This window comes from Catharus ustulatus, chromosome 6 (genome assembly GCF_009819885.2).
Source record: "Catharus ustulatus isolate bCatUst1 chromosome 6, bCatUst1.pri.v2, whole genome shotgun sequence".
Taxonomy (NCBI): domain Eukaryota; kingdom Metazoa; phylum Chordata; class Aves; order Passeriformes; family Turdidae; genus Catharus; species Catharus ustulatus.
Genome location: NC_046226.1, coordinates 34678311 through 34694020, shown reverse-complemented (window position 1 = coordinate 34694020; position 15710 = coordinate 34678311). Strand labels below are relative to the sequence as shown.

Sequence of the window (15710 nt, the reverse complement as noted above, 5' to 3'; positions counted from 1 at the left end):
TTACAGACACAGCATTCCCAGTCTAGATATGGCCTTCCAAGGAACTGGTACTTCAGTATTCTGGTCCAGACAGTCAAGCTCAGGGCACTTTCTATGTTAAGACGCCAGAAAGAGGAGAATGAGAATGTTCTTGTAGGAGTTTTGCTTAGTCCTAACATAAGCCTGGTTTATCCACAGCCAAGTCAGAGCTGCAACATTGAAAGATCAGTTTTGTCACCAGCAGATTACAGTTAACACTCTGGAGCTCTGCGGCATTTGGCAGCAGCAAGCACAGCTAGCACAGTACATCTCAACCACTATGGTGAAGCAATCTTCAGTTCCTGAAAGAACTGCTCAGAACTGCAACCAACACAGTTGGTTCCAATCAGAGCACCCAGAAACATGTCTTTCTTCAACAAATGTGAGGGTGGGAGCATGGCAGCAATGTTTCTAACATCTTGCAGAACACTTGCCTGCCAGCTGAGAAAGCTTCTACTTCTGCAGTGCTACCCCACATATGGATCTGCCATGCAGCAAAGTTACAAGGCAAGAGGGACAATCTTAATGCATCCTCATTGTCTCTTCAAAAAATCCAAACCGTATCAATAAGGTCCTTTTCTATTTTAACACCTGCCTGTTGGTGGGTACCATTTAGCTGTGAAAGCAGATAAGACCCCAGCAAAGGCCCTCAACAGCTGCCAAGATAGAGCACACCAGTTAATTCACCTCTGTAAGAGCCCCTCCTTCCCAACAAGGTCTTGCCTGAATCCACATTTGCTCTCTGGAATTCAAGTATTCAGTCTGTCAATTGAGTTTTCGTTGCAAGAGACAGATAGCAAAAAGGATTAGAAGGACTTTGCAGCAGTGCTGAGCAGTTTAAGCCATGAAGAGAACACAGTATAAAAGTCTAGTATGACAATCAAGTGCCAGGAGCAAATAAAATGAAAATTGACAGGTCACATTAATTAGAGCCAGCGTTACTTCCCATATCCATTCACATCACAACATGTCCCAGCCTCCCCTCTCCATCCCTTTAAAACACTCCAGTGTGAATCCAAGTATATTATTGCCATGATCCATACATCTTACTTTGCTCTCTGCCTACAGAAGGCAATTCAGCAAGAAAGCCGGAGGTGAACATTCTTACATGCAGAGTAATTCCTAAGTGTCTCAGAAGAGGCAAGCATTTGTTCACAGGATGACAAAAAGGCAGTGTCCCAGGTACCCATTGTTTAGCTCTTGTGTGGGGCTCAAGTCCACTGCTGAGACAGTAAGGCTTCCTCAGCCTCCTCCCAAGCAGTAGGTGGAAAAAGCCATGGAGCACAGAAGAGATGCAGACAGCAAGTGTCTGGCTTAACAGCCCCACAGCCAGAAAGTGCCACAGGCACAGGCACATCAGAATTTTAGTTACTGCTATGCTAAGTATTTACTGAGAGAGGTGTCTAAAAGTCTCATCTTAGGACCAAGAATTTTATCTTTTATGCTTATGAAAGCCACTTTTTGATGATGAGCTTGCAGAACAAAATATAATTTTCTTACATGTTTTGCCTTCATCATATACTGACGATCTACTATAAAAGGTTATATTCACACCAAAGTGCAGCAGAAACTGCACTCGTGTGGTGTAGAAACCTATGGAAGCTGAAAGCTGGATGCAGGTTTCTGAATCTAAAGCCTTCTGCAACTCAGGCTTCTGCACACGGTTTATGTTGCTGTTATGTAAGTTTTTCCTTGTCATCAGAATTTAGTCACAATCAATTTGTAGCAAGATCTGTAGTCTACATTTTTTCCATGTGAGAAGGAAGACCTACTGCATATAAAACCATCACATAATTGAATGCATTTTTAGACACAGGGCAATCACAGTCTGGGAAATTAGAAAGCTTGTAGCACAGTTTTAAGCAAGCCAAAAGCTACGGCAAAGATTAAATACAGACTTCCATAACAAATATCCCTAGGCGCTTTTTTTGTGGCTAACAGCAGTCAACCCATAGTAGACTTGTTAAGAGTTTCCAGAAAAGGTAGATATTGTAGAGACAACTAAAATCCTATGCTTTTCTGTGTGAAACTTGTGATAGCCCATCTATTTAGGATCACCTGAAACTAGAGCTGGACAGTGATCCCTTTGCATGCAGAAGCCTAAGAAGAGAAGGTCAGAGCAGACCAGCAGTTTTACGTGTTTTTTGTGTCACCTCAACAGAAGCACACAGGACTGCAGAAAGTGACAGTGGCTGAAGTTTCTCTGCATGTGGCACCTGCCCTCTGCCAAGGATAAGGAGGTCAAGGAGGCAAGGCCAATATATCACAGGACTTTTACTTTGTCTTTTCCCAAGTCTGTCCTCAGTTCTGTAGTGTCAACATTAAACTTCCATTACAAGAGCCATGATTACTTCTACCTTATAAGCCAAGCTTTGCCTCAAAAGTCTTTGTCACCTATCCAATAATTAAAGGGTTTTTTCTTTCCCTGCAAATTAAAAGAAACTTCAGATATACGAAATGCCACCCAGCTGCTCTGCCAAAGTTTCAGCTTTAGATACAGGGCAGCTTGGTTGCTCATCACCTCACGTAGCAGAAGAAAAGCAGCAGCATAGCCAAGCCTTCAAATTTGAAGGACGAGATGTATTCCGTGGGATATCAAAATTACCACACCTATTGTCAATGAGCATACTATGATCTGAAAAGTAAAGGTAACATTTCACCCTCCAAACTTTTTCATAAATCTTACATTAACAAATATAGAGAAACTTCTGCAACGACAACAATTCCCAAATGACCTAGTCTGCTCACGAGGCATTAAGAAACCCCCAAACAATAGGATTTTTGGTTTTGGAACACCAAGTATTTCAGTTTTCAGCCCAGTGAAGTCTGGTAAGGAAGTTCTCCTTTTTGATGCACAAGGAGGTAAGATCTAGCTCACAGCTACTGCAGGAAGAAATCAGCAGCAGCACCTAAATAGTTTTCCTCCCTGCAGCTGCCCATGCCCTGCACACCTACAAGGTCACCTCCTCCCCATGTGCCAGGTGTGGTTGGCACAACCCTATACCAGCAGCTGAAAGCTTGGCAACCTTACAGCCTTACACATTGGGAAAACCACAACATAGTGGAGTCACACACAGGCATGCAGCAGTGCAAGGCATGCAGTAGCCACACATTACCCTATTACACTGGAAACAGCCATTAATTGTGGTAGCATATAATTTTTACTAAATGAGCTTGTGCTTATGTACTTCAGTTATTTTAGCTTTTCTTGCAGAAGATATCAAATAAGCTCATTCTTTGCTGCAGAGTAATCTGTAGAACAAAGACAAGTTGTCCAAGTGCAAGGCTCACCCCAGCAATGTCTTCATCATAGAAAAGCCAAGGAGAATGAATGGGACTTAAGCTTTAATACCAATAAAAAGCAAACTGAATTAAATTTACCTAAAACTTATTTTTCCAAACACAGACTAAAGGCAAAATCCTATGGCCAAATGATAATTCTTCCTCACAGGAAACGAATGAACATCACTGCATTCCAAGAACTAGCTCCAGGACACCAGAAGACTGGTAGATTGTTGCAAGGTTTGCCTTCCCAAATGTACTCACATCACCAACATCTTTAAGAGTAACATCACATAAAAGAAACAGGCTATTTCAGTTTTAGTTAGTTACATTTTTACACTATTTTTTTCCTCCGTTGCATGTTACTGCCCTTTGACTGGGATTTGTCTCCTCACTTGGGAGCACAGCCCAGCACACGGAGGATTACACCTTGATTACAGACAGATAAATATTCAGGAAACTGATCTACCCTCAAAAATTGCACACATATAGATGTGCAAAAATCCACAAGTGATCAAAACAACTTCATCTCATTTACTGTGCCATTTCCTGCAGATGCTTTGAAAGGCAAGAAGCTCACAGAGAAGCCAGGTAGCAGCTACACAATATTCATGGCACTATACAAAGCTTGCTATACTGCCTACACTAATCAACTTTCTTAACCTCATGGGAATTTTTCCTGAGACACTAATACAGCCTCTGCCCCCAGAGCTATCAGTCTCTGCCCTCACAAGCAGTGCAAGTCCAATACCTTTCTCAGTATCCAATTCCTGGCTAGCAGGCACAGCATCACACTCCTCAAGGCATTCCCCACACTCTGGGTACAAAATTTTTGTTTTACTTCCCTTGGCCAAAAGGGGAGAGGATCTCTGCAACAGTCTTTTTAACATCAGGTGAGGGTGTTACAGCAAACATCTTCACGATGCAGCTGTGAAGTAACTCTAGTGAACTTATGGGATAATCCCAGTATACTAAAGTATTAAGCCTCCTTCAAATATCTCACTGTCCTCCTGAACCTCACCTATGTTCAAAGAATTTTATTTCAATTTAGAAAACAGACTGCCTTCTACACTTAGAGGGAATTTTACCATTATCACATATAACATCTTTGGCTCCATAGCCAAGGAAGAGAATAAGTCAAAGACACTAAAGTAATTGTGAGTCCTAGAGGAAAAAAAACATGTAGATAAAATTTACTGATTTTACATTTAATATTGATCTTTGTGGCATGGAAGAAAAAAAAAAAAAACTATTAGTGCATCCATCCTATAAAATTCACCACTTATGGGGATTCAACAAATTGAACAGTCCATGTGAGCTGCTGAAAAGGAAGTGTTGCCTTCACCTTCTCTGAGCACCTTGACAGTGCATGGCTGAGTTTAAGATATACACAAGTCCTTGTTAAGACACAGTATTATGTTTTCTAAGCTGAGTAATACCTCTCAACAGCTCCAAGTACTATGTTAAGTAGAAAGAGGGTGCAAAATTTCCCTGTGTACTGGGAGCCTGTTAAACAAATGGTATAAAAAAACCCCTAAAATCAATGTTGGCATAAAAACCCCAAAAATCAATGCATGCTTGACACAGAAGGACTCAGTTATGCAGCAATTAAATGCACAACACAAGAGGACTATAAAATACCAGCTTGCTTTAGCAAGTATAGTTGCTTGACACCAAGTACATCAGACAATAAAAATAAATCTTATCACTTATCTCAAATTCAGCAAGGCTTGTCTGGAACAATGCCTGGAAAGCCTGCAGCATGAGCATCACTCTGTAAGATGCCCAGCTGGAGATGCTGAAAAACACTGGGCACAGGTACCCATGTCAACCAAGATAACAGAGATCAACTTACTTTGTTTCAAGTCACAAAAGATGAGCAGGGCATTGAAAAGTGATGGAATATGAATAACTAAGTACAGGGCACCCATTTGCAGGAAATGCCCTGCATATGCAAATCAAGGGTAAAGAAAAGATAAAACCAACACCACATACATCTTCCAGGTTTGATTTTCAGGTTGTAAAAGTAATCACTCTGAAAATGAGAAATTCCTGGGATTTAACAGTTGTTGGGTTAATAGCACTAGGCAAAGGCAGTTTTACCCACATAAAATGTACCATATCTGGTAGTAATGTCTCTTCAGGATATTGTCAACAGGATCAATCTTAAAAAACAACACTTTAGAAGTGCTGATAAACTCCTTCCCACAGCTAATGTTTCCATGCAGGTTTGCATCAAGGAGCCAGGCTGGATTACTTTGAAATGCACATCCTGCATCTGTGCATAGTCACTGGCAGAAAGTATTTCAAGTCAGTCTCCTCAGCTGAGCACGTTCTGATGGAGCCTTTCTACCTCTGCCCCTTATCTTTCATACATGTTTTGGGGCTCAGCTTATCTAAATATTCTATGTCTACACAGGCAAAAATTGCGCAGTTTGCAAAGAAATCAGATTGCTACATCATCACTGCAGGACTTCTCCAATTCTGCATTAGAGAAAAACACTCCACCAAAAAGAAACATGAGAGCATTGCACCAATATGCTCATGCTAGCTGTGCACACATATGCAGTCTCTGTCTTCTAGGGAAGATCTTTAACTTGTCTAATCCTTCCCATCCCTCTGTTCTGGACTGATACCAAAAAGGGTCTCAAACCACCCTGTGGAGGGAGCAGCCCCTAAGAGTAAAGACTGCAAACTCCCTTACAAATTCACCAGAAAGCCAGCCCAGCCAGAGCCAGGACAGATTATCCATGGAGGATTGCCAGCACCGATCCTCAGAGAGCCCACTATCACTAACAGCATTGCTATATTAACAGACCTGCTTTTAGGAGCACAAGGATGAGCTTCTCATCAGCTTCTTACTGCCAAGGAGAGGCTAAAGAGGCTAACTCCGAACACTTCTTCCCTCCTCTTCCTGATCTGCATGACATTTGTTAACAGCTCTGTCTCATGCAAGCATTTCACGTGAGACACAACCATATTTTCTCCATCATCCTTTCCCCATTGTCACAAATAAGATGTGGTCAAGAGACACTATTTTTAGTTACATCACAGGCAGAGTCATATTTCACTATATACTTAGGTTTCAAGATTATCTCTGTTGCTGTGCAGATTATGTTTAGGCTGAGAGCTGATTACTGGCGTAAACCAAAACATTATCTAGCTTGCACACACGTTCACTCTAGAAAACTTACAGGGTTTTTTGGACTAGGGATCAGAAGTTAGTCTCTTAAGGAATCCCAAAAAGCATCTGAGAAACATTTGTTTGCTTTGCTAAGAAGAGACAGAATAAAAAATACCTTCTAAATTTCAGTTACATGTCTGAACACATAGCAAAAGATGCCACTGCATTCAATCCAATACGTCTTGCATCAACAAAGAGTTGGGGGTTTTTACTTAATGATTCAAAAAATAAACACACACACACACATAGCCACCAAGATATCTATTAAATTTAAGTGTACAAGTACCACCCAGGAGCATCCAAAAAGCCTCATAATATTTAAGTAAACATTCCTAATGAGGTCTTCTTAAAACTTGAAAGTTTGCACTCAGGGTAGCAGTTACAGAAAACACAGACAGACATCAGGCAGGCACAGCAAAAAGAGAGCTTAATGCCTTACCAATGCTAGAGGGTTCTGAGGGGAAGAGGCATAGTCTGATTAGCATCAGAACAAAGGCTCACATTAGTTTGTCTGCATTAGGACTCCCCTAGAGCACTGGATAATACTCTCCTTGAAAGCATTAAAGGGATTTCCTTCCCACTTCACCCCCCTGCAACCTACACCCCTTCTCTAAAGGGGGATAAAAGGATGAGGTCCAAATAACAGCTTTATGTTTAATTCTTTGAAAGACATATCTGGATAGCTTTTTTCAACTAAAACATCAAACATACAGTGCACAAGTATTGTATATCCTTCTGTGATGAGTTTTCAAAGGTAACATTTGGGAACAGGTGGGGGAAAAAATCAAAACAAAACCTATTTTTTGTTCAAGAGAAAAGGTCAGATAGCACAGGTAACTTATCATGCATGCTTAACTCTGGAAGGCAGGAAGGACTTCAGTAGTTTTTATAACAAAACAAGAGAGTGAAGAATACAAGGAAAAAAAACCACAGCGTGCGGTATCTGAACAGCACAAAAGCCAGGCTACCAGGTGTCAAGAAAAATGCTAAGGCATGGCTACAAAGGAGTCAGAACCTAAGAACATTTTAGAATACTTCCTGTTTCAAAAGGTAGAGATGCTAACACAAGTAGCTGTCTCACTGCAGGATGAGAACATATTCTGCCTTCAGTCTACCAAGTGCATTGGCATTTGGACAAAACGCAGGTTTTAAATGCAAAAACTCAGGAAAAACAAAGTAACAGCATCACCTTTTATCTTACCTGGTATTGACACAGGCTGGCATAGAACGGTTGTCAAGTTAGCAAGATTAAACTGATGATTCAGTGACGATAGGTTGATTCACACACCTAGAACTGCACAAAAAAAGTAGGTATTAGCCCTGAAAATACTAAGGATGGCACCCTGTCACATAAAAGAGCAGGAAGCTTGAGGGGTAGAAGTAGTTCTAGTATGTTTTTAGGACACAGGCACACAGTTATGCTTCAGGTACAGACATTACTCACAAAATTCAGATCTGGGTCTGAGATATACTGCACAAGTTACTCAAAATCAAAGAATATGCAAACATTCCATTTAAGGGTCTCAAGGATATGAAGAGAACAGTTTCAAGTGTAGCAGTGTTACCAAAAACATTTTTCAGCAGCACTCAAGCTTGCTTGATGGGTTTTTTTTTTTCAGCAGGACAGAAACTTCCCTAAAGTTACCCAAAATACACATATTAAAACTGCATCAAGTCCAGACATCACATACATACATGCACTTTCAGTAATTGCAAATATTGCATATTTTCCAGATAAGCATAGGAGAAATTTATTTCTACAGTGCCAAAATTCACAAGTATGTTTTATTGTCTCATCACTGTATACACCCTTTTTATTCAGCAATACTGCTAAAAATTTCAATACTTAAAAAGATGGTTATTAATGAAGCAACCTTCTCCACTTTGGCAAGTACAACAACAAACTGAGAAGTGGGGAAACTGGTCATCCAAGTGAGAGCAAAAGCCATGCATCTGAAAGGAATTTTTGTCTAGCCTGCTTAAAGATCTCCTTTGTTGCTAAATATTTCATTGTCAGATTTAAATGTCAGCTTTTTAAGTCGCAGAAGTGTGCAAGCCCTGCAAGACAGGAAACCACAAACAGACTTGAGATGAAGGTTCTCACAGCTAATGAAATGAAAAGTAAACCTAGGAAACTGCTCTTCACATCTTTGATATGCTTACAAAAAGACACAAACCCTGGTCTTACAACCTTGCTCCCCTACCCATGAAATTCTTTTTAATTAATCTCTGTTAGTAAGTTTGTATGGTTCTGTAGTCTACTTATATACCAGGGCAAAGCTTGCAATGAGTCTGCAGCACACTTTTGTTACACATCACAGCATTTCAGGATCACACAGCTCTTTGCAATCGTACTTTAGCTTATAAAGACATACTACTCGATTTTCCTAAGGGGAAAATGGGACCCTCCCTTTCCTGAAGCAAGCAGCATGCCCTTTTTGGACTTTGAAAAGGAGTGAGGGGCCCTCAGAGAGAAGCTGGCTTTAAAGCTTTCAGGATGATCGCACATATGGCCACTGGCTCGCCAGTGGCATATGCGGCAGCAGATGGAGAAGTGAAGCTTTCATACCCTCTGAGCAATGCTCTGCAATTTTGACACTTCTCTTGAAAAGCAGATATGTCAATCACCCTCCCAGGCTGGTGTTTTGGCACAGAAGAGATTCTCCTCAGTCTGCGTACAACCACCAATGGATAACCTACACAGGGTGTTTTAGAGGCAGTTTCTGTCTTAGCTTTCAAATATAATGAATCCATACACAGCAGAGAATGATAAATTACTGTTGTCTTCATTGCACATCAGCTGGCTTTTGGCTCATTAGAGAATGATGCATACCCAGTATGCATTCTTTCCTTTAAAGGAGGGGTGGGGAGAGGTGTTTTAATTAACATTAGAGGACCTCACTAGGTCTAACAAATAAAATGCCTTTTGAGAGTGGTCAGCACAAACGGGCTCCAGTACCCAAAGGGGATTCTGGCACATCCCCCAATAAAACTGTATTAGTGTGGGCTGCTCTAATATATTGTCCTTGAAGACCTTAATTAAGTTATTTACAGAGAAGACCCAAAGAGCCTAAATAGGTCAAAGCATTCAAACATTTCACTAATCTATAGGTTTAACTGTACACATACAAACTATAGCTCCTTTCGAAACAAGCAGCCTTTAACAGCTACTGTTAGAAATCACATTAGAAGTCTAGCTATTGAAAGATCTGCACTTTTATATAAAAGTAAGAACATTCTCAAGCTCACTTACTGAAATTGGGGGGTTGGGAAGCATGTTGGTTTGGTGTTGCTTTGATTGCTCATTTTTCAGAGACTGATTTATCAGCGAGGTTTCCCTCTTAAAACTTATGTACACCTAAAAGTCCTGCAGAAAGAGATCCAACATACCAGCATAACTTCTCTATCTTCATTCCCAAACAAGCTGTAAACTTGGTTTTCCCACTAATTTTATTACAAAACCCCATTAAATCAATGCAAGGAAAAAACAGGAACAACAGCGAAGCACAGCAATATTATAAACTGTAAGGAAAATTAGTTGAGGAAAAATGTAAATGGCTTTGAAGTTTTCAAATGGTCCCAGCACTTTTGAAGTGCAAGCTAAGGGAGCTATGAAGAGAGACACAGTACTGAAGCTGGTTCACTTCTGAGCATGAGGTTAAAATGGTGCACATTTCAGCCCTGCAAAGTTCAACTGCCTACAAGGAAGTTGCTCCTATGGCAAGTGTACACTGTGAGAATGAAAGCCATTCTATTCTGTAGCACAAATATGACGTGGTGTTTTATTTACCACACAGAAGTGGTTCCAGCGGCCAATTTCCCTTGACTCTGCCCAGCCAGCTCCAAAAGCTGCACTTTGCCCTGTCACAAGGTTACCACAGCAGTGATGACCAGCCCATTCCACTCAACACTCACTTCTACCAGGAAGCCGATGTACTGCTGGTGGGCTGGTTGCCAGGATAGCAGCTCCCCTCAGGGAATCACCAGAGCCACATGAGACACACAGATCCTCTGTGCTGCACAGAAAGTTCTCCCTGTACATTCCACTTTTGGAGCCTGCCCACTGTCCAATATACATGGAATGACAGAAGCTGGGGGGACAGCTGAGACACTGGGAAAGAAATAGGGGTTTTACACCTCTAACTCCTGGTTCTGCAGCTCTTCACTGTGAGCTTCCTCAGAAAACTGTCTTGAATTACCACACACAAATATTTAAAATAAATAAGCAAGCAAACAACAGGCCAGGTTTTCACCAATCTTTTGCTAGCATCACTATGCTTAGTCTGAAAACAGACTTTGCAGACTGCATCATGTAGTAAAGCCATGTGAGAGCACTAAGCTTTCTGTGAGAGTGGCAGCTGCCACTGCTCAGTAACAAAACAGCCAGCATACAAACGGCAGATTAAAACTTTTTCTGGTATATACAAAAACTCACTTCCTGACATATATAGGAAGTGTTTCTACTGATTAAACTTAAAATCAATTTTGCAGCTGCATAAACAAGACTTCTAGCAGAGTCAGGGAAAATACCGTGCGTTTAACTACAGACCGGCAAAGTCAGATGAATTACACAGATGGGCTTAAAAAGACAGAGAGTTTTACTGAAGTCATCTACCTGCTCTCAACTACTACACTTAGGGCTGGAGGTTAAATTGTTACATATGAAATGATTCTATTTGTACCCAGAGTAACTTAATGACAAGAGATAAAACATGTATGATGGCATTTATAAAGACATGACACTTGTCATGACAACTAGATAAACGTAATTTACAGACTACTGTATTTTGGCAAAAGAAATCTGCTGTAAGTAATACCACAATGCCTTTGCTATAAATGGGTCAATTTTTCCCTTCCCCGTTCTAGGAAATGCCTTCAAGTTTCTATTTACATATTCCTAAAGTAGAATTCAATCCCTACTGTCTCTCCTCCCTCCTTCCCAGTCTTTCAGGCAAACAGGTAATGGGACTAACCGTGCCAGTGAAAGATGCCTCTCCCAGCTAAGCCTGCTCAGCTGGGATCAGCTGGTTACAGCAGCCGTCAAGTGGCTCAGAGGGCAGAGGAGCTGCAGGGAGTTCCTGTGCCAAGCAGAGTGCACAAAAGGACACAGTCCAGGAAACTCTGGAGCAAGGCTTCCAAGCTACTGTCCTTTCATGCAGTTATTCGTAAATAAAGGGCTTCTCTGGAAGTATCTCAGGCAAGCAAAAAAAAAAATGCAACTTTCAAAAGGGGGGAAAAAAATACAACAGCAGTGGCCTGACACAGACCATGAGTGCAGCTTCCAACCTTTCTGAACTGACAGAAGCCAGCAACCTACATCTGTTTGCTCACAAAAGCAGAACAAGCAAGAGGTGTATTTGGGCAGTACAGCAGACGGCTGTGGTGTGAGCAAGTACACCGATAAAAAGCAGAAGTGACGCAACAGGAAAAGTCACAGAAACCCAAATGTATGATTATGATGTTGCACAGCTGAGATTAAGACCATGGTAGGCTGCTCTTACTGAGAGTTTTAATAATTTTCAAGGTAGGAGCCAAGCAGCAGAAAACAATTATGACCCCAAGACAGAACGAATTCCATCCAAACCACTACACTCCAGGCAGATGTACATTAGTGACTTCAGTTACCATTACTTGCTGACTGCCAGGGCAGCTCTGCTCATGCAGCCATTTCAGTCCACCTTCACACACTGCACTAAATATAAACTGCTGATAACTGTGTGGAAACTTTCAGCAGAGACAGGGAGCACTCAAGGACGTTGGGTCCTCCTCAAAGTCTACAGGTAGTCAATTTGCACAACAAGCAGAGAGAGAAGGGGACAGAGCCAAAGTCTCTGCTACAGTTGTGGTTGGGAAATTTCTGCCTCAAGATCGGTACTTTCCCAGACCCATACTTCAGAGAGTCATCTGCCTTTAAAGAGGATATCGGGGCACCTGGGTTTTGACAATAACTTGTCTAAGAGGAGGTTATGGTTCCCTTATTATGTGCTACTTTGCTCTACAATGACCTTCAACTTTAAAATCTAGTTAGATTAAGTTACAGATCTTTCAAGTATGTCCTTCACACAGTGGCCCTTAAAGAAACATACTTTTCTACTTTCAGATGGTACAGTCTTCTCTAGTGGTTCATAAAACACTCATTTAAATAATAGGATAAGCCAATGTAAGAGAGAAGATGAAACCAGCAAACAAGAAAAGTAGTTTTTTTTCTCAAAGTTTTGCTTAGAGAATTGTTACCAGAAACGATATAAAAGTTACAAAGATGATCTGTATGTATGTATGATCTCTAAAGCTGCAAGTGCCACAACTGGCCACCAGATTACACTACTAGAAAGAATTATTCTCTCTGTATCAAAAGATACCCCCAAAAACAGCATGTCACGAAAAGAAGAAAAGGAGACAGATTTGCAAAGAGATTTATGGCAGACACCTGAAGAGGAGGTGGATGAAATCAGCGATAAACTACAGACACCACAGAGATCACCGATCCTTAAAGCACGGGCATTTAACATGTAAATTCCTTCTCTGCTTAGGCGTTTTGCCTCCCTTTGATGTATAGGCAAGTTCAAACTAGAGATGAGAACTGGGAGAGTTCCCTTTCTCCATTATCTCAAGTTTTTTTCTTGTCTAAGCAACAGTTAAGTGCTCTAACTATATCACTTTTGTGTCTCTTCAGTGGAGAAGAGAAAAAAAACCACGAAAAAGAAAAGTATAACAAATATTATTAAGGGAGAGAGTGAATGTATTCCCAGCTCTGATGCAGATGTAAGCAACAAGCTGGTGCCTGACAGCTACAGCGCAGCCTAGGAGAAGAGAAAGACAAGCTGGACAACAGAGGATGGTAAAGATACTCTGGAAAAGAGCCAGATGTCTCGAGCTTAGTCCTACTGCATGAAAAATTAAAGAGGTTAAAACCTCCTCTTAAGAACTTTTCTTCCCATTGTTCTGACCACAACTCTTCTGAACAAGCTGCAGTGGTCCAGAAACCTCAGGAATTACGGTGACAATAGATTCCTGCCAAGAGAAGCACCATTACATAATAGCTTTTATGGGAACACATACAAAAAGCCACTAGGAAGCGCAAATAGACAAGTGCAAGATCCTCTCTGCCCATCAGCTCAGTTTAGCTCCTGACTACTTCGAGATATTTTTCATTTATATATTTACTTCCTCTCATCCCCTTCCACTCAACAAAATCTGTGTTACTGTAACTACACTGAGATCATGTCCATTCCCCACAATAACGTAACCCCCTTGAGAATACGCCCACTTGAAACTACTGTATTTGCATTAATCTGTTTAAAAGAACACTACACAAATGAAAAACTGTGTCACTATCTCCATTAGTATATTAGAAATAAGAACAATTTATGATAGCATTTTTCCATGCTTTACCCAATTTTAGGGATACTTAGAACAATTATTGCTTGCCAGTTCTGAGAAGCCTTGCATGGCTATTTTTGAGTTCCAGGTTTTCCACAGGGGATTTATCATAGATTTGTTATACGCACACGTACAGGCTCAGCCTAAGCACTGCACACGTGTAAAGGCAGCTGCTAGGGAAGCGCTGACCTTTGGGCACTGTTAAGGCACCATAAAGAAGAAAGCAAAGATAAAAACCGAACAAACACAAAGTTGCTCGCGTTGAATTGTCCGCAGCAGTGCCTCCACTACCACCGTCGTCTCAGACACCGCTTTCCCTGTGTCGCCCTACGCACCCAAAAGCTCTAGGAAAGGAAAAAGAGTAGACAGCGGCGAACGCTTATATCCGCTGTTACTTAGGGGTTTTAAGTCCTAGAGGTTCATCCCGCACCAAGCGAATCCTCACGCCCAAACACACACACACACTTTAAGACCGCTGACCCCAGAGAAAGCCCAGCTCTGCCGTCACCACCGACCCCCCGCCGCCGTGACACGAGGGAGCCGCAGGTACCACAGGTGACATTATGTAAGGGAGGCGGCCGGGCGCCGAAGGGCTCCCGCCGCAGCCCCGAGCACCGCGGGTCCGTGCGGGGCCGCGGCCGGGCAGGGCTGCCCTGGCTCCCCGCTGGGGCCGCCCGGGGGAGCGCCGCCGGCACCTTCCGCTCCCGGCCCCGCCGCCCGGCCCCCACCCAGCACACGCTCCCCGCTCCCCGGCGGCGGGCCCGGCTCCGCGCCCCGCCGCAGCCAGCCCGCTGCCCCCGCCCCGCGCCCCGGCGGCCCCTGGGCTGCGCGCCCTCCCCCCGCGGCAGCGGCGGGTGCTCACCGGGCGGGCGGGCTCGGCGGGCGCGCTGGGGGCGGCGGTGCCGCTGGCGCTGCAGGTCGGCGGCCGCGCGCCCCGGCCGCCCCGGCGTCTCGCCCGCCCAACGCCCCGGCCGCCGCCGTGCGCCAGGCCCCGCCCCGCCCCGCGAGCTGGGCCCGGCGGCGCGCGGGGCGGGGCGGGGCGGGGCGGGCAGCCCTTAAAGGAGCCGCGCGAAGGGGCGCGGCCGGAGGGGGGCGCTGCGGCGCGGCCCGCGGGGGCGGAGCGCGGCCCGGCCTCGGGCGGGGAAGCCGGCGGGAGCGCTGCGAGGCTCCGCGCCTCACCGCGGTGCGGCGTGCGGCTGCACGGACTTGGGGCGCCCGGCACCGGGGCACAGCGGCTGAGGGAGCCGGAGCCCTCTCCGGCCCGCTGCTGCTGTGTGGTGGAGCAGAAGCGGCTCCGCGGCAGCAGGGCAGAACGGTGTTGCACAGCCCCGGCCGTTCCCTTTGGCTGCCGGGCTGCGGGGGCAGCGCACGGTGAGGCTGCCCCTTGGCTTTGTCGCGGCTGCGGAGCCGCCCCAGAGCTCGAACAGTGCGGGAACTCGGCCATGGGCACTCTACTGCCACCTTGCCACAGCGGCACAGAAGCCATGCCCATGCTCTTGCAGCGCCCTGTTCCCCCAGCCCCCTGCTGGCACACCCTCGGTCACTCGGCTGGTGACAGCCTGTGGCAGCACCAGCCGCAGCCGGGTCCGTCCTGCTGTGCAGCACCAGCAGAGCCAGGGTGCTGGCTGAAAGGCCCAAGGTTAGGCTGTTGCAGGAGGTCACTCTCATGCCCACAGGGCTTTAGTGCATACGGGTGTAGGGGGATGCTTACACTTTCTTGCCACCTCGTCTCTCTTCATCTGCTTTTTACGGCCTCTCCCAAGGCAACACTCCTTGCTTTGCTTTCCTTTCTATTGCTTGAATTAACACCTACCCTCTATATATCTGCTACATTATTCATATTTTG

At 44.1% G+C, this 15710-nt stretch overlaps 1 protein-coding gene across 5 annotated transcripts in view; it reads right to left on the bottom strand.

The window, feature by feature from the left end:
* Window positions 1–15710, bottom strand: part of SUSD6 (sushi domain containing 6) — an 87409-nt gene that overhangs the window by 59235 nt on the left and 12464 nt on the right. For 3 of the 5 annotated variants that reach the window (XM_033062049.1, XM_042779381.1, XM_033062050.2), the window contains one exon: window positions 7686–7778. The gene's annotated coding sequence lies outside the window, so the exon portion shown is untranslated. Of the gene's footprint in view, window positions 1–7685; window positions 7779–9737; window positions 9763–14726; window positions 14767–15710 lie in introns of those variants that run through there. The other 2 variants (XM_033062052.1, XM_033062054.2) reach the window with 2 other exon arrangements.